This window comes from Malania oleifera, chromosome 10 (assembly GCF_029873635.1).
Source record: "Malania oleifera isolate guangnan ecotype guangnan chromosome 10, ASM2987363v1, whole genome shotgun sequence".
NCBI classification, from domain to species: Eukaryota; Viridiplantae; Streptophyta; class Magnoliopsida; order Santalales; family Ximeniaceae; genus Malania; species Malania oleifera.
In genome coordinates this window covers 40690127-40711717 of record NC_080426.1, presented here as the reverse complement: position 1 = coordinate 40711717, position 21591 = coordinate 40690127, and positions in this window count along the sequence as shown.

Below are 21591 nucleotides of genomic sequence, written 5' to 3'. Positions count from 1 at the left end.
ACTACATATTTTATTGAAAATAAGAGATTTCAAACCAATCACGTTAGTTTTCACCAAAAAGCGTATAAAAGTCCAAACAACCCTTTTCATATACCCAATTCGTTCAGAAAATCATATATACCGTTTCTTTAAACATACATTGCAATTTAATTGGTCCATAATTTAAAAACAACTGACACAATATAATCCTCTTACTTTTTTTTCTCAAACTACGCTTGTAGGGATCCCAAAATTGTGCTTGCGGCGCTGACACAAACCCTGAATTTATAAATCCTAGTTTAATCAATTCAACCCAAAATAAAATACTATTTTAACATTTCTCAGGCCCACAAACTCCAAATAAATTATTAAACTTCCAAAAACATCAATTTTGCAAAATTCCCTAAATCTTACCCTAACCTTGGAGTGGTGCTTGGAAAGCCTAACTAAAAAATCTACTCTGCTAGATTTGTAGAGAAATGCTCCTACATCCTCGTGGTGACTTCCGATCATTGATTTGAGTGATGAACGACGAGAAATCGAAGAGAGAAAAAATGGGAGTTCGTGGGTTAGAGAGAGAGAGAGAGAGAGAGAGAGAGAGAGAGATATTTCATTTTCTAATTGTCAACGAAAATGAGCATTCGTCGACGAGTTGCAGAAAGCAAATTCGTTGACGAAAGATGGGTTCATTGATGAACCTTAAGCCTAATATTTACCGTCTCTCGGGATTTCTTCGTCAACAATGCCTGAACTTCATCGACGAGACATAGAAGGGAACTCATCGACGAAAACAGAGAATTTGTCGACGAGTTCTGCTGCTTTGCCCTTTCAAATTTTCCTTACTTATTTTCTTATTTATTTCCTTTTATTTTCTGGATTTGGGTTTTTACAATCTCCCCCCTTATAAAAATTTCATCCTCGAAATTTGCTAACTGTTACAATTCACATCCTTAACTCACAATCCATCTTTACAGAAGAGTCAGTAACCACCCACATAGCGGCACCATTCGAGGTTTATTAATTACCCTCGCTTGTGGTGGAAGAATAACATGGTTACACATACAATCTCGGGAGAATACAATACTCATACAAAACTTTCTCGAAGACCAAGCATATACTAATACCAGAAATGACAATTAACTAAGAAAACTTACTATAAACACCCTATATATACAAAATCAACCCTTACCTACCGTTCTGTCACGCTTCGAACCTGCCAAGTGGCCCGGGGTGTGATGTGATCCAATCACCTGTGTCTGATACCATAACCTGAATCATGTAGCGGAAAAATAAATAAACATCCTCAATAATATACTAGAGTTCTATATAAACATCCCAAAAATTTTCAACATCCAGTATCCATATATATATATATATATATATTCATCTCAGAAAACTAAAAACATAAACCCAAAAATACATCTAAAATTTGTACCCTCTCACAAAAATGCTATGCCAACAAACCCAGTCCCGAGCTCGCTAAGTTTAATCATGCGAAGGTCTTGAAAAGATGAATTGTATAACGGGTGAGACACATTTCAGTAAGATGGAATAGATTAATACCAGTGTGTGGCTATCATGAGGTTTGTGTACAAAATATAATCATCATTTACAAATTAATCTACAATTATGAAATCATTCTCTGTCCCTACTCACACACATGCAGCATATTTTATTAACGACCCAATGATTGAGGTGATTACCCGCCCATACAAGTAGCACCCTTCTGCTCTGATACTTTATGCAATCGGGTATAGTTACAACTGATGCTCATCAAGCTACTTACCTTACTCAGTAAGCCCTCGAGTGGATAGTTTGTCTCGTATTCACACACATTCACACAATTATTTATCAGCGAAGGTTCCCGAGGATAGGGAAGATTACCCGCTCATACGAGTAGCTTCAATCTTCCCTAATAAGTTATGCAGTTCGGTATGGCTACATCTAATGCCTATCAGGGCACTCGCCTTTCTCAGCAAGCCCTTGAGCGAAGAGTTTACCTCGCCACAAATACACATAATACTACAATATATAATACACTTATTACTTTGTTACATTACTCTGCGCCCTGTTATCTCTGTAATACTTATCTCTTCATAATCCCAGTTTTCACATTTCTCAGTATTTCACATCACATAATATTTCTTATCACATAATATGTTGCATCACATAATATCTCGCATCGCATAATTTGTTCCCACATTTCACATCACATAATTTGTATTCACATTCACTGTTCTTTTGTTACGCGTTGGTTAAATTTACAATTATGCAATTAGAACTCACCGCCATATGGATAAACACTGTCATGCTTCTCCCCATGATGGGTTTTGCGGCCCATAGACTGGACTTAACCCTAGTTAGCCCACCAGATTTAAATCAATAATAACTTCTTCAGTTTGTTAGTCAGATTGGTTGTTCCCATATTGGTCTAGACTTTAGGGGGACTCTACCCTTCTCAGAACAATCGACCATCCCGTCTCCACACTCTCTCTAAGACGTGTGGGTGCACTAACTTTTCAAAAATCACGTGCAACGGTACTGTGCCTACTATGGTCCATCGGAGTTCTCAAACCATAACTTGCAATTTAACATTCACATTTAGCTCTGTTTTAAACAATCACACACAATATATATTCTCAACGTGTTTCAGTATTTCCAACATCTTATATATATATATATATATATATATATATATATATATATATATATATCATAATTCAACATAGTATATTCACTTTACCCATGCCACACGATTTGAATAATACGCACAATTATATCATCTGAAATAATAAGCCAACCTATGTTCATCATCTGTTTTACTGAAAATACACGTTAAATTATCTCCACAATTTATCAAGAAAATCCATTACTTTAATAATTTCATTTTTGCAAATAATAACTAATAATACAACCCTAAACTCAAAATCACAGTTCAAACGGTTGGCTTTTCAAAACCCACATGATAATCATATATATATACACATATAATTTTCATTTTAATCTGTTGAATTACAAAATTACTAGCTGAATCTATTCCCCTTACCTTATTCATGGAGACTGTGCTTGTAAGATTCCTACAACACCAATGGCATTTAGAGGACAAACCCGGTAACTACATATTTCAGTATAATCAGCTAAGTCATGAAATAATAATTATTTTACTATCCCTAGGCTCACGCACTCCTGTTAACCAGTTAAATTCTAAAAACGGGGTATGATCCACTTCCCATATTTAAATTTAATCTCTAACATATTGAAAAATACCAATATGATCAAATCCCCGCAGTTTAATCTAATTCCAAAATATTCCCATAATTCTAATTTAATCCAATCCTTGCAATTTAACTTAATTCCAAAATGTTCCCCAAAAATTCTATTTAATCAAATTCCTGCAGTTTACTTTAATCTTAGGAATATCTCCAAAAAAAATCCAATATAATTCAATCCTGTAGTTTAATTTAATCCTAGGAATATTTACAAAAATCTAATTTAATCAATTCCCTACAATTTAACTTATTCCTAAAACACTCCCAAAAATTTGATATAATTAAATATTACAATTTAAAATTAAATACTACAATTTAATCGGTTAAATTTTTAAAACAACTCACAAAATTTGTACTCCTCACCTTATGTAACGACTTGCTTAATTAAATGGGGGGTTTTTTTTTTTTATACACTAATATTTTACATGCTCTGATACCATGCTGGGATAAATCTATCCATAAACTTAAGCAGCGAAAAGTATAAACTGAATAAACATATCCATATCATACAATATCAATACCAGAGTGCTACCATGATTTTCCCAAAATATACACATATATGTGTTTTCCCAAAATACCCTCAACTAGTTAGGGTAATACAAAAATGCTCCCAAAAATGATACTCACTCTCTGTCAGGGCACTACTGAAGCCCTTCTATTTGTGAGCCTGGTCTGCTCGCCTACCTGGATCACCTAAAAAATATATCAACACTGGGATGAGCCAATGCTCAATAAGGAGAAATATGCTATTACTAGTGTGTGGCAAATGAGCTATTATATATATATATATCATGAAATTTGTTTTCATATAAACATGAATAGCTGAATACAAAGTATAGTACCAATAATAAAATACACCACCCCTTTTTCCTATTACTTAACATACAGTATTATGGTTATAATTCAAAGTACTTCTAGTATACATAAGTATGGTCCCTGTTTCTGTAAATCTGTACGTATGTAATAGTAACTGAAACTGTTCCCTGTGGCTATCTGTGTGTCATGACTTGCCCCCCTCATGACAAGGTTGTGTGGCCTGTAGGCTGGATTTACCCTAACTAGCCAACTAGGAATAAATCACTGAACTTTGTCAGTCGACCTGCCCACCTCAACCCATATCTGGATGGGGAGCCTAACCTCTTCAAGGGCCTAGGTGGTCGACCTTACCACGTATTATCTGAATAGGTGGTTGCACTAAATAAGTAACATAGTATCTGTAGCAACGGTACCGTGCTCTGTAGCTGCAAGTCCAATAGGGTCTGATATCATATAATATATTTATATATATTTATATATATATATATATATATATATATATATCTGATTTGTCATGATTCTGAAGTACTGAAATAATCATGATGCTGCATAAACTGTAACTGTAATTCATACGTAATACTGAGAACTGAATAATCATAATACTGAAACTGCATGATCATAATACTGAAATTCGTGTAATCATGGTACTAAGAATCATAAAATCATGCTACTGAATTATCGTATAGTCAAGGTACTGAAATATCGTAAAATCAGAATACAAAATATCATAGAACATATCTTCGTACTACATTTATATTCAAAAGCCACATGATACATTAATACATAATTTTCATCCGTAAATAAACTGTATAATATTTTTTAAAACTTCCTAGCATAGCATATTTCTCTTACCTGACTACTGGAAAGCCCCTAGGGAATACAAGCCTAACACCCGCAGGGCCTCCTACAAAATACTCTGAAACCAACATATGTCAGAACATAATATCAGTATTTTTCTGTCTATATTATTTCCTAGAACTGCCAGAAAGCCAAAAACTAGCTAAAAGGCTTTACCCTGAATTTGGGATAAAATCCAATTCTGTTTTCCCGATGATCCGCTCCTGCAGATGTGCAGAGAACTCCGCCAGGAGTGTCGTGGTAGCTTTAGATTGTCCCGGTGACTGGTGGGGCCAGAATCGAAGAGAGAAGGGAGAGGGAGACGTAGAGAGAGAGAGAGAGAGAGAGAGAGAGAGAGAGAGAGAGAGAGCTCGGTGAAAAATGATAAAAAATCCTGTGTTTCCACTATTTATAGGGCCAGGTTCGTCAACGAGACATGTCACCTCATCGACGAGCCCTTCATAAAATTTGTTGATGAGACCCTGTGTTCGTCGACGAAATTTAGAGCAACCCGAACCATCTCTTGGTGTTTTCTTGTCGACGAAGCCCTGTGTTCATCGATGAAATTCTGAAGACCTTTGTCGACGAGACCTTGTGTTTGTCGATGAAGCTGGGCAATTTCCTGAAATTTTGATTATTTAATATTATCTCCAAAATGCAATGTCGTCGACGAAGTCTACGGCCTCCTTTTGTTTCTGGTTTTATTTCTCTCCCTCTTATTATTACTAAAATGCTATTATTCTTCAGGTTACTACACCTTAGCCTCGGAGTGGTGCCTGAAAAGTCGAGTTCAAAATTCCACTCCGATAAAATTGACGAGGATCGACGCTAAATCCTAGAAATGGTGTGTGATCGTCAATTAGGTTGAATATTTGAAAGAAATTAAGGAAAGAGAGTGGGTTGACCTTACCCCAAGAGTGGTTCCTACAACGCTCTTACGAAAAATCCACTCCAGTTAAATTGACGATGACGGAGAATGGAATCCAGCAGTATTTTCCATTTCTCGATCGGCCGAATATTTGCCGAGAAAATGAGGAGAGAGAGAGTGGAGGCGAGGAGAGAGATGGCGTGGCAAGAGAGAGAAGCAAAAAAAAAAATGTCTCTGGATCTCAGGATTACTGAAGCTTCTTTAACCATTATATATATATATATTACATTATTATATTCTATTAATTATATATACACATATATATACATATACTTTATCCTTATATATATATATATATATATATTATTGTATTATTTATTTAATTAAATCATTTTAATAATATTTAATTAATTAATTAATAATTAATTTTTTTCGGGTTACTACATTCTCTCCTCCTTACAAAAATTTCGTCGTCGAAATTTGTGAACCGATCATTCTATTTAGATTCTATTATTAACGAACCACCCCATACCACATATTTTAGTTTACTCTACAACTACAATTAACTACATTGATCTAAAACCGGAAATAACTATTGCTTATCTCATAACATAAATTTATTACCTACTCTTGCGCCACGGGCAATGTCCGCACTAGTTGGGATACAAATATTAAACTGGAAAATCAATTAACGTAAAAAATTGGAGTCAGTGCTCAGAAACATCACCTTTGATGGATTTACTGTGGTTTTCTGAAGCTGACTACTTCTTCAAAAAAACACAGATGACCATAAAGGGATTTCTGCCCCCGAGCTTACGAAAGAAAAACTCAAAAGTCCTAACAATGTTTTGATCTACCTATTCGTATCCTCGTCCTAACTCAAACTTATACTCTAATATTAATCCATCTTAGAGTCTACAGAACCTAATAACCTAATGTTCTGATACCACTTTATCACGCCCCGAACTCATCAAGTGGGGCCCAGGGAGTGATGTGATCTAATCACGTATGTCTGATACCATAACCTTAATTACGTAGCGGAAAAATAAATAAACATCCTCAATAATATATTAGAGTTCTATATAAACATACCAAAAATTCCCAACATCCAGTATCCATATATATATATATATATATATATATATATATATTCATCTCAGAAAACTAAAAACATAAACCCAAAAATGCATCTAAGATCCATACCCTCTCACAAAAATGCTATGCCAACAAACCTAGTCCTGAGCTCGCTAAGCTTAATCATGCGGAGGTCCTGAAAAGATGAATTGTATAACGGGTGAGACATATCTCAGTAAGATGGAATAGATTAATACCAGTGTGTGGCTATCATGAGATTTGTGTACAAAATATAATCATCATTTACAAATTAATCCACAATTATGAAATCATTTTCTGTCCCTACTCACACACATGCAGCATATTTTATTAACGAGAGTTTTCAATGATTGAGGTGATTACCTGCCCATACAAGTAGCACCCCTCTACTCTGATACCTTATGCAATTAGGTATAGTTACAACTGATGCTCATCAGGGTACTTACCTTACTCAGTAAGCCCTTGTGTGGATAGTTTGTCTCATATTCACACACATTCACACAATTATTTATCAGTGAAGGTTCCCGAGGATAGGGAAGATTACCCGCCCATACAAGTAGCTTCCTTCTGCCCTAATACATTATGCAATTTGGTATGGCTACATCTGATACCTATCAGGATACTCGCCTTTCTCAGCAAGCTCTCGGGCGGAGAGTTTACCTCGCCACAAATACACATAATACTACAATATGTAATACACTTATTACTTTGTTACATTACTCTGCGCCCTGTTATCTCTGTAATACTTATCTCTTCATAATCCTAATTTCCACATTTCTCAGTATTTCACATCACATAATATTTCTCATCACATATTATGTCGTATCATATAATATATTGCATCACATAATCTGTTCCCACATTTCACATCACATAATCTGTATTCACATTTACTGTTCTCATGTTATACGTTGGTTAAATTTACAATTATACATTTAGAACTCACTGTTAGATGGATAAACATTGTCATGCTTCCCCCCATGATAGGTTGTGTGGCCCGTAGGCTGAACGTAACCCTGGTCGGCCCACCAGAGTTAAATCAATAACAACCTCTTCAGTCTATAAGTCAGATTGACTGTTCCCATAATGGTTTAGATTCTAGGGGGACTCTACCCATCTTAGCACAATCAACCATCTTGTCTCCACACTCTCTCTAAGACGTGTGGGTGCACTAGCTTTTCAAAAATCACGCGCAACAATACTGTGCCTACTATGGTCCATCGGAGTTCTCAAACCGTAACTTGTAATTTAACATTCACATTTAGCTCTGTTTTAAACAATCGCACATAATATATATTCTCAACATGTTTCAGTATTTCCAACATCTCATATATATATATATATATATATATATATATATATATATCATAATTCAACATAATATATTCACTTTACCCATGCCACATGATTTGAATAATACGCACAATTATATCATTTGAAAAAAAAATAAGCCAACCTATGTTCATCATCTGTTTTATTGAAAATACACATTAAATTATCTCCACAATTTATCCAGAAAATTCATTACTTTAATCATTCTATTTTCGTAAATAATAACTAATAACACAGCCCTAGGCTCAAAATCACAGTTCAAAGGGTTGGCTTTTCAAAATCCACATGATAATCGTATATATTTATAGACACACACACACACACACACACACACACACACACATATAATTTCCATTTTAATCGGTTGAATTACAAAATTACTGGCTTAATCTATTCCCCTTACCTTATTCACGGAGACTGTGCTTGTAAGATTCCTAAACGGACACCTACTACAATAAGACACAAACCCTGAACCACATATTTCAGTATAATCAATTAAGCCCTGAAATAATAATTATTTTATTATCACTAGGCTCACACACTCCTGTTAACTAGTTAAATTCTAAAAATGAGGTATGATCCACTTCCTATATTTAAATTTAATCTCTAACATATTAAAAAATACCAATATGATCAAATCCCTACAATTTAATCTAATTCCAAAATATTCCAAGAATTCTAATTTAATCTGATCCCTGCAATTTAATTTAATTCCAAAATGTTCTCCAAAAATTCTATTTAATCAAATCCCTATAGTTTAATTTAATCCTAGGAATATCTCCAAAAAAAAATTCAATATAATCCAATCTTGCAATTTAATTTAATCCTAAGAATATTTGGAAATATCTAATTTAATCAATTCCCTACAATTTAATTTATTCCCAAAACACTCCCAAAAATCTAATATAATTAAATACTACAATTTAATAATTAAATACTCTACAATTTAATCGGTTAAATTTTTTAAACAACCCATATAATTTGTACTCCTCACCTTCGCCTCGGAGTGGAGTGCATTCTGCAGGAAAAAGAATTGGACTTGCTGCTACCGTGTACTTTATTTGGCATTTTAAGAACAGAAAACGATTTGAAAGTAATGTAATCCCCCCTATAGAATTAGTTAAAGTGATCCAGAAACACACCTATAGGGTGGTTTTTGATAAATTTGACATATACTTAGTTTGATATTTCATGACATGTAAGTAGGCTATTAGGAGTGGCCATCCAAGGTCCGTGGGTATGCTCGAGTTTGATGTATTGTTTGGAATTGCATGGTGAGTGATCTCATTGTAGTCTTTTTGTCCTGGATATGTCTAAGGTTGTTGTATATTTTTCAGTTGATCAATATATTTACCCATTTTGATAAAAAAAAATATATAAAAATTTCGCTCCCGTCAAATTGACGAGGATCGACGCTATGCACTAGAAATGGTGTCTGATTGTCAATTAGGCTGAAGATTTGAAAGAAATTGAGGAGAGAGAGTGAATTTACCTTACCCCAGGAGTGGTGCCTACAATGCTCCTATGAAAAATCCACTCTGATTAAATTGACGATGACGGAGAATGGAGCCCATCGGTATTTTCTATTTCCCAATCGGCCGAGTATTTGCCGAGAAAATAAGGAGAGAGAGGGAGAGTGGAGGTGAGGAGAGAGATAGTGTGGCGAGAGTAAGAAGAAAAAAAAATGTCTTTGGATCTTAGGATTCTTGAAGCTTCTTTAACTGTTATATATATATATATATATATATATATATATTATAACCTTTACTTTATTATATTCTATTAATTATATATATACATATACTTTATCCTTATATATATATATATATCTTATTGTATTATTTATTTAATTAACTCAATTTAATATTAATTAATTAATAATTTTTTTTTTTTTTGGGCTACTACATGTTCTACTTACCTGTTTAGTGCTGAGGCTCTCTGAATAGCTGTGGATATTTTTGACGTATTTCTGTCTCTAGTCCCCATGATGCTTTGTCCATTGCATGATTATGCTAAAGCACCTTTACAAGCAGAATCCTCTTAGTACGTAACTCCTGTTCCTTATAGTATAGAATTTGAACTGGTACCTCCTCATATGGCAAAGTGTCATTGAGTTCCAAAGACTCATAACTGATCACATGTGAAGGATCTAGAACGTACTTCCTTAGCATCGACATGTGGAATACATCGTGAATCCTAGACAGTGTTGGGGGTAATGCTATTCTGTACGCCACCGAAGCAACTCTCTCTAGAATCTCGAATGACCAAATGTATCTAGGGCTTAGCTTCCCCTTTTTTTGAAATCTCATTACCCCTTTCATCAGAGCAATCCTAAAAAATATGGCATCACCCATCTCGAACTCTAACTCCCATCGGCGAGTATTCGCATAACTCTTCTACCGATTCTGTGCTATTTTAATCCTCTCCCTGATGAGTTCGACCTTTGTAGAGGTCTGCTGAACTAGTTTCAGCCCCAAAATCTGCCGCTCACCAACCTCATCCCAATACAACCAATATCGGAACCTTTGACCGTATAGTGCCTTATACGGTGCTATCCCGATACTGGCCTGATAACTGTTATTATATGCGAACTTAACTAACAGCAAATATTTAATCCAACTAGCCCTGAAATCCGGTACACACACCCACATCATATCCTCAAGAATCTAAATGGTCCTCTCTGACTGGTCATCGATCTGCAGGTGAAAAGTAGTACTAAAAGTGAGTTGAGATCCCAAAGCTTCTTGTAATTTCTTCCAAAATCGGGAAGTAAACCGCGGGTACTTGTTTAAAACAATAGACACAGGTACCCAGTGCAATCTGACTATATCTTGTACATAAAGTTCTGCCACCCTATTCATGGAATAACTAACTTTAACTGGAATGAAATGGGCAATCTTTGTCAATCTGTCAATAACTACACAGATAACATTCTGTCCATGAAGTGCCGATGGAAATCTCGTGACAAAGTCCATGGAAATGTGCTCCCACTTCCACTTAGGAATGAGAAGTGGTTGCAATAGTCCTACTGGCCTCTGGTGCTCAACCTTCACCTGCTGACACATCAGGCACTACTCAACAAAATGGGCGATCTCTCTTTTCAAGTTAGATCACCAGAAAGATTCCCGCAGATATCTGTACATCTTCGTGCTCCCTGGATGCACTGTATATAGAGAGCGATGTGCCTCATCCAGAATGGTTCGTTTAATCTTAGCATCATTCGGTACGCATATCCTAGTGTGAAATCTCAACACCCCGTCGCCTGAGACATTAAAATCTGCCTTTAACCCATCCTATACTCCACTCATAATCTCTACTAGCTCTATATCTTTTGTCTGAGCCGTCCTGATCCTTTTTCGTAAGGTTGGTTGCACTACTAGGCTAGCAATGAATGCTTGGTGATTTCCTTTCACTAACTCCACACCCAACCTTTGCAGGTCCATCCTGATCCGATGCTGAACTCCAACTGCTGAGACTAACGCAGCCACTAACTTCCGACTCAAAACATCAACTACGACATTAGCTTTCCCTGGGTGGTAATTGATGGTATAGTCGTAATCCTTTATCAACTGAAGCCACCTTCGCTGTCTCATGTTCAACTCCTTCTGAGTGAAAAAGTACTTAAGACTCTTGTGATCAGTAAAGATCTCGCACCTTTCACCGTACAGATAGTGCCTCCAGATTTTTAATACATAGATTACTGCTACCAATTTCATGTCATGCGTTGGATAATTCTTCTCGTACTCCTTGAGTTGGCGAGAAGCGTATGTGATAACCTTTCCCTGCTGCATTAAGACACACCCGAATCCTTTCTTAGATGCGTCACTATAGATCATGAATCCACCATCTTCTGATGGAATAGTCAGCACTGGGGTAGTAACTAGTCGCTGCTTCAGTTCTTGAAAACTCTGTTTGCACTCACCTGTCCATTCGAACTTCATGTTCTTCCTCGTGAGCCATGACAACGGACCTGATAGTCTAGAAAATCCTGCCACAAACCGGCGATAATATCCTGTCAAACCCAAGAAACTTCTAACCTCATGCACATTCTGCGGTCTTGCCCAATCAACTACCGCTTCTATTTTACTCGGGTCCACTAAAATACCTTCCCTGGACACTACATGTCCTAGAAATGCGACTTGCTCTAATTAGAATTCGCATTTCTTAAACTTCGCAAACAACTTCTTTTCTCTAACTACTTAGAGTACCAATCTCAAATGAGTTGCATGCTCCTTAGGACTCCTCGAATAAACTAGGATGTCATCGATGAATACAACTATGAACTGATCTAAGTACTCATGGAACACCCTATTCATTAGGTCCATAAATACAGTAGGAGCATTGGTCAATCCAAAAGGTATAACTAGAAATTCGTAGTGGCCATATCTAGTATGGAAAGCTGTCTTTGGTACATCCTCTGATTTAACCCTCACCTGATGATACCTAGATCACAGGTCGATCTTGGAAAAGACATGTGTGCCCTTTAACTGGTCGAATAGTTCGTCAATTTGGGGTAATGAGTACTTATTCTTCACAGTCACTTTATTAATCTCTCTATAGTCGATGCACATCCTCATTGATCCATCCTTCTTTTTTACAAACAACATCGGTGCTCCTCAAGGTGATACACTTGGTCTGTTAAACCCCTTGTCAAGTAGCTCCTAAAGTTGTTCCTTTAACTCCTTCAGTTCAGCTGGAGCTATTTTGTATAAATCCTTAGAAATAGATGCTGTCCCTGGAAGCAACTCAATGGCGAACTCCACTTCACGATTAGGAGGCAATCTTGGTAAGTCCTCTGGGAAAACATCTAAGAACTCCTTTACCATGGGGATATCCTCTAGTTTAAGTTCTTCTCTATGTGCCTCTTTCACAAATGCTAGGTACCCCTGGCACCCCTCTAAAAGTAGCCTCCTTACCTGAATAACTGAAAGGATTCATGGTATAGACCACACACACGACCCGATAAATATAAACTCTTGCTCTCTAGGAGGTCGAAACACTACTTTCTTCCTTTGGCAATCTATACTCGCATAGCTGGCTGCTAATCAATCCATCCCTAGAATGATATCAAAACCGTGCATGTCAAAGATAATCAAGTTAGCGGGTATCATTCTCCCCTGAATCTCCACTGGGTAGTCTCGAATCACTTTACTACACACTACCATTGACCCTATCGGCATGACCACCTCTGACTCGACATCTAACGATTGTGTTTCTACCCCACACAATTTGATGAACTCCCGAGAAATAAAAGAATGCGTTGCACCTAAGTCAAACAATACAATGACTCTATTTGAAAGCACATAAAAGTTACTTGTCACCATATCTTTTGCATTATCGGCGTCGCCAGGAGTCAAGGAATACACCTGCGCCTAGGTCGTACCCCTCTGGTAGTTTCCACACAGTGCCTGATTACCTTCTTAATATTGCTACTGTGGAGATGGGAAATTCAACGTCGCGCGGCAATCTCGTGCCATATGTTTGGGCTTACAACACCGGAAACAGTCACCTGGTCCGCCCCTACACTCACCCGAATGACATTTGCCACACTTAGGGCAAATAGGGTGTGATAAGGTAACCTGAAATGATCTACCACCCATATCCCATCGTTGGCTTCCGTTGTTACCATACCTCCTCCAAGGACCCTGCCTCGCACCTATATGAGAATTAGAAAGCATAAACCTCTTCTTCGGGTTCTAAACCTCTACATCTCCCTGTAGGCTCGTCTCTGCCACAGTGGCCTTATCCACTAGTGTAGCGAACTCCTGCACCTGTAACATAGCCACCTGCTTCATAATCTCCTGCCTCAGACCCTTCTCAAACTTCCAAGCCTTTTTGGACTTGTCTAGTACCAAGTAAGGAGCAAAATGTGATAGCTTCATAAATCAGCTGGTGTATTGCTGAACAGTCAGTTGTCCCTGAGTCAGGTTCAGGAACTCCTTCGCCTTTGTTTTTATGACAGAGGGTGGAAAATATCGATTAAAGAACATCACTCTGAAGCAGCTTCACATCATCGCCACTGGTACCAGTCTCTGCTCCTCTAGTAGCTTTATTGCTTCCCGCCATCTCTCGACTTCTCCAGTAAGCTTAAACGTGACATATAACACCTTCTGCTCCTCAGTGCATCACAGTATAGCCAATATCTTTTCGATTTCCCAAATCCAATTCTCCGCAAGGATTGGATTAGTACTTCCCGCAAAGGTAGAAGGCTTCAAGTGAGTGAACTTCTTGATAGAATCTCCCAACTCAGCAGCGGGACTATCCTGCCCTTGAGAACTTCGAATAATCTTGGCCATAAATTGCTGGGTGAAATCCCAAAGCACCATTGTAGAATCACTGCCACCCTCATAGGCAACCCCCTCACTACTACTCCCTCCAGTAATAGCGTTACTATCCGTGGGATCCATCCTGAAGATAGAACCAAAACGAATTTAGAATTCTAACATCCTAACATGTCTAATGCAATTATAACACTAAAATGTTCACTTTAAATAAACTCCAATACCGACCTAAATCTTCTCCCCTAATTTATGACATACTCTGCCAATTTCATATTCTCAATCTAGTTTTCAAGTTCCTACCGCTCCACTCGGAAACAAAACCATCAATGGATTGTCATAATTCTCTGAATCCGTCGACTGATCAAGAAAGACATATAAGTCTGTAAAGAAATTTCTACCTCCACACTTACTAAGCAAAACTCAAAATTCATATTCTACCCATTCCTATCCTCATCCTACTTAAACCTATACTCTGGTAAAATCATCCGACCTAGTTTGCAGAACCTAGCAACTTGGGCTCTGATACCACTTATAATGACCCAAAAATTTAACCTGCTAAATATATCAATTATGCTTTGATACCAACTGTAGCGCCCCGACCCGTCACGTGGTCCCAGAGTGCTAGTAAAACATATAAGTCTCTCTAATACCACATAAATAGTGAATTGTAAGTTTAGATAGTGACAGTTTTATTTTGTTTAGTACAAAGTGACGAATGTGTAATTGTAAATTAGAAAATAGGATATGTAGTGTTTTGGTTTTGGGAGAATTTTCTTTTATGAGTATATTTGTAATCTCCCAGGACCCTGAATGTAACCACGGTATTCCTCTGCCACAAGTGAGGGTTAGTAATAAAATAAGTAGCCCATTTTCTTTTAAAGATGGTGGCAATATAGATAGTAAATTTTGAGGACGAAATTTTTATAAGGAGGGGAGAATGTAGAGACTCGAAGAATTATAGTAGTTAAATAATAAAAGAAAAGAGGAAAATAGGGAAATATTTTAAGGGAATTTACAGGGTTTCGTTGACGAACACGGGGCGCTCGTCGACGAGCATCCTTCTTGGGTTCGTCGACGGGGATATTCATCTCGTCGACGAGAAGTTACCAAGAGGACTGTTTTTGGGGCCTAAATCTCGCCAACGAGATTACAACTTGGACTCGTCGATGAGACATGACTCGTCAACAAGGCCACATGAACAACATTTTATATATAGCCCTAAAATGGATTTTAATGGAGGAAAATCATTTTTTATAGTTCTCCTCTCTCTCTAAAATGATTCCTCTGACTTCTCTTTAAGATTCTGACTTTGTATCTCCCTGGTTCGACGATTAGAAGCTACCACGATGATCCTGAGGAGATTCTCTACAAAATAGTCAGAGCGAAATGTTGATTTGAGAAGTTTGGGAACCATCCCAAAATCAGGGTAAGTAGATTATTTAAATATTTTCAGTATTACTTAGTTCATTTGAGACCAGATTTTGTGTTATATGCGAATATACTGGAGTTTTGTGAAGTAAAATTAGGGTATTATATTTTCAGGAATATGGTGTTTTGGGACTCTGCAGGCAAGGGTTGAGGACCCCAGTAGGTGGTATTTCAGGAACGCAAGTAAAATGATATATGGATTATAGTTTAGGAATTATGCATATGTGGATTTGGGGAAGTATGTATACGATAATTATTTAGGTGAATTCAGTTGTTTGATTGAGAAATTATGTGTGTATTATCTCAGGATGTTGAAATTCTAAATACCACACGTGTGAGACTGTAAATAGCAGCTAGAGTTCAGGTAGTCAGGTAAGGGAAATATACTATGCTAGGAATTTTAGTATGATTATTAGCAAAAATTACATGTTTTACCAGATTATTATTATTCATATTATAAAATATTTGTATAACAGAAAATACAGATTTTAGAGCATGTGAATTTATTTATTTAAATCGTGTGGCATGAGCTTATAGTAAATTAGTTCAGTATTTATGTAGCTACAAATACCATGTTTTATAGTATATTAGCAGAAAATATCATGGGATATATATATTTTATAGAATGATGAATTTTCAGTACATATACAAATAGAAATTATACAGTATATTTAGAAACATGATTTACAGTATATGTATAGAAACCTATATTTTTAGCAATTTCAGAACACTATGATTTCAGAACCATAACACCCAGTTTATCAGATACACAGATATACAAACATTAAATATTCAGTCAGTTACTTAGATTTTCAGATCAGTTTTGTAATGTTATGATTATTTCAAAATCATGGTAAACCAGTAATATAAAATATCAGTTACATATATAGTATCAAACCTTATGGACCAGATTTAGACAGCAGAGCACAGTACAGTAGCTATATTTAGTTCAGAGTGCAACCACATAACTCAGATAGTATGTGAATTCAGTAGTCCATGGTGCCTATATTGTGGACAGGCTCCTCGTCAATTAGGGTTGAGGAGGCCGATATGACTTTCGGAGTTCAGTTGACTTATCCTGGTCGGCCAGCAAGGATAGGTCCCGCCTACGGACCGCATAACCCTGTCATGAGGGGTTAAACCACGACTTTCAGTTATCCATCCAGGGAAGTTTTCTTAGTTATTTTATATATATAGATTTATAGAAACCATAGACATACCTATGAATATTAGAAGTATTATGAATAGAAAATTCAGAAAAAGCAGTTTATGTTTAATAACATAGGTATGAGCTATACTGCACATTATTTATACCTGTTTTCTCAATCTCAACTATTTATGGTATTTCTAAATCAGTTTTTACAAATATGTAAACTCACCTGCCACACACTAGTAATAGCATATTTCATCTTACTGAGCGTTGTCTCATCCCAGTGATTTAACATTTTTCAGGTGATACAACTAGGCGAGCAGATCAGGCTCGCAGATAGAGGGGACTACAGTACTGCCATGTCTGTAGGGTGAGTATTTTGGAAAGTCATTTTTGGAGTAGTCCTTAGGTTCAGTTGAGGGTATTTTTTTGGATATGACTGTATATGCATATTATGTGAAACTTTTGACACTCTGGTATTGTATATATTGATGTGGTTATATGTATTTTGCTTTGCACTGTATAGGTAGTTTATTGTGTCTCAGATTCCATGGTACCTATCTGGTCCGTGATGATGGTGGTATAATTTACAATAACAGGTATTAAGGCAGTGAAATTTCATAGTATATATTTATAAGGGGAAAAAATGGTAGGAAAAATCAGGTCGTTACAGAAAGATTTCTAAAACATCAAAACGCTTTACCAGAGTTCTAACTGTCCTCAAATACATACATAATTCCATATCATAATATTATAACCCAAAAAGAGCAAAAACGACTATCTAATGTCTCACTAGCTCTGCCCTGTAGTAAGTTAGGCACGATTCCCTGAAGGACCCGAAAATGATTTGTATAATGGGGTGAGACACTTCTGAGTAAGACAAATTATATTATTATCAGTGTGTGACTAACATAAGTTCCCGTGTGAATATAAAACTTCCATTATTTAACCGTATATGAAATGACATTTAAAAACTGTACTACAATGTATATCCAAAAATACATATTTCAAAATAATAAACTGTCGGCTCAATATAACCCATTTATAGTAAATTTGCCTATATATGCATAAAAGACAACTTGGATTGATAAATTAGCGTCGTTATGCTATCACATACTCATACGACATGTTCCCCCCCATGATGGGTTGTGCGGCCCGAAGGCTGGACTCAACTCACAGTCGGCCAACTGTAACTAAGTCAGAAATAAGGTTGTAAGTACGATTATGCCTACCTATGGTAACCCGGAAGTGCCTCGGATGGGGCCCCCTAGCACAAACCTCGGAGTAGTACTATGGCCTAGGTCTCCAATCGACTATCCCATATCACACTGTTAGCCTTACAAGACTTAAAATCTTGTTTTGATGATAACAAATAAGATGGACTTAACATATTTGTTAAAGTGATGATGTTTCATAATTACTTATAGCGCAAAGTTCAAAAGCTTCAATAGTTATAAAGGATCAAGACCATTAAAGTTATATTCATACTTAAAGAGGAAGCTCAAAGCAACACCAAAATGATCAAAGGATGAGGAATCTAAAGCTAACTTAAGCTAAAGTCTAAGGAAACTCAAAGTGACCATATCATGGAAGACTTCAAGCTTCGAGTGTAGGGCTTTAGGATATGCAATGTAAGTACTTCATATTAAAATACCATGTGAAAATATTTTGAAACTCATCAGGGGTATTATGGACTTAGAGACCTAATTTTCAAAACCCCGAAAAATGTTTTAATAAGTAATTAAAGCAAGAGAGCAAGGAATGTTTGAAAAATAAACTGAAAAATATGTTTTTTGTCTGTCTAGAAGATTGAAGGTTCACTTTAGACGTCTAAAGAATTTCCTCAGATGACTGAAGATTTTATTCAGACGGTTGAAGAATTTCATGAACAGATTCTGAAGAGGCAATATACCTTCAGACGTCAGAACTGGATCCTCATACAACTGAAGTGTCACCTCAGACGACTGACCCTGTATCAATTCAAATTCTTCAGTATTTTTGAATTGTTCAGATGACTGAACTTGAAGGCCCAGACAACTGAACACTATTAACGCCCAGATTTTTTAAAATTTTCTAATTTCAAATTTAAACTTCTTGTGCCCCAATCTTTTTAAAACTTTGGGAGAAACTCCAAGTAAACTTGGGCAGCACGAATGAGAGTATTTTTAAGCTTAAAAATATATGGTTTATGAAAATCAAATGAACCAAGAATTGAATAATCCCTCAAAGCTCTCTCTCTCTCAAAGATCTTTTGCTATTGCTTTGTATTCTGAATTGTTGCGAATTAACTGAGTGATTTTTGAGTTTTTCACAACTTCTCTGAGGCAAACAAACCAAGTTCTTGATTCTATTCAAGAGAAGGAAACCAGTGATAAATTTCCAGACCTGCATTCTAAATTCTTTTGATATTTTACATTGAAGTATATAGTGCTGAACTTATACTAACTTGCTCTTTTTGAGAGTATTTCTTGTACACATCTATTTGTTGATTCTCTTGTAGATTGATGATTCCAAGGTTTGTTTGGATCGTTGTACCGAGCGTGAGGTATCGCTTGGAAAGGTGCAACTCTAGCCTATTGAAATAGTGACCGAGCGAGGGGTATCACTTGGATAGGCGAACTCTAGCCTATTGAAGGAGTGTGTAACGATGTTGTTCCGCTCGAAAAAGAACTAGTTTAGTGAATCCTTTGGTGGTTTGCCTAAGGCGAGGACGTAGGCAAGGGATAAGCCAAACCTCGTAAAAACTTGGTGTCACTCTCTTTCCCTTACTCTCTTTACTTTCAGCATATATAAACTACGTGGATATTTTAAATTCCTTAATCATATACATTTCATGGATTAGATATTAAATAAACTTAAGCTTAATTTGTTTTTGGGATTGTAGAAACCGAAAGGGAGTATGTTGGTTGATTCAACACCCAAGATATTAACTGAGAGTTTGTTTAAAGTATAAATTCTTAGAAAGACTATTGTGCTTCATATTGCGAAATCAATTAACCATAGGGCTTACATATATTTACGGAGCTGCAAACAAGAAAATATCTTGAATTCTTGAAAAGCTGAAAATTGCTAAAAGATTATCTTGATTGGGTATTTGTGGATTAAACACTTTGATTGTTGAATGGTTGGTTTATTTTTTTGTAAGTTTTATTTACTTTTGTTGTGTTGAATGCTTTAGTTGTTGGTTTGTGGATTGAACAAGTAAATAAGCTTTTGCTAAACAAGTAAATAAGTTTTTGTTGTGTATTGGATAAAACAATAAGAAGTCAAGAATTCATTAAAAGAATTAAAAGAGGTTAAGGATTCTTGAAAAGTATTAAAAGAAAATTTTAAACCCAATTCACCCCCCCTTTTGAGACTACATCTTAGTTTTCAATTGGTATCCGAGCGGGGTTATAACAAATCCTAACAAGTAGTTATATAAAGATCTAGATGACACACTTAGGTGTAGCTCCCTTTGGAGAGGGACAATCCTCAACTAGGTCTCCTATCTTTTGTGGATTAAACTACACATTTTGGAAACAACGCATGAGAATCTATCTACAAACCATGGATTAGAAAGCTTGGAAGGTTGTCACACATGGTGACTTAATTCCTACTAAAATCGTAGATGAATAGGAAATACCTTTATTGGCTCGGATAAAGGTATTTTGGCTGGAATGCTGCTATTACTCTTCCATCCCTCCCCCTCTTAGTTTTGAGTAGGCGTTTGGTAGGTGCTAGGCATTGATAAATCGATGGAAGGGACAAATTGAAACATCTTAAAATATATTTAAAAAAAAAAAATCTTAAATACCTAAATGAATAATTAACTATACATTGTTATAATATATCGAAGATTTATTTACCTGCCTTACATCGTTGATGATAGTTAGAGAGCTCATTCTCAAAACCTAGGTATCAAGGAGAGAGAGTTAAGATGATCTTATACTGACTTGAGATTGCCACAGAGGAGATGTGGGACTACATGCACACCAACACTCCCCATTGAGCCCATGAGGAAAAATGAGGCGAGGAGAGCCTATGGGTGGGAAATGAGGCGAGGAGTCCAACCCACGAAGGAGCCAAGCAGTCCAAGGCCCAACTCTGATATCAAGTTAAAGAATTCATCCTCAAAACCTAGGTAAGGAGAGAGAGTTAAGAAGATCTTATACTGATTTGAGACTACCCATAGAAATGATGTGGGACTGGACGCACATCAATAATAACAAAATACTATAATATTAATGAAATTAAGAATCGACTAACAAAAACTTTCTCTCTCTCTCTCTCTCTCTCTCTCTCTCTCTCTCTCTCTCTCTCTCTATTATCACAAATTGCAACATAAAGGAAAAAAGTCCAAAAAAAAAAAGTTAACTCTAAATTTAAATAATGCTAGTCATTACATAAAAATTTTTACATACTAAATTTACAAGTTGAACTAACACTTTAATTAGATTATTATATTTGACATTGAGCTATCATTAATATTTGGGAGGGAAAAAAATGCATAAAATAACTCATAAATTTTAATATTTA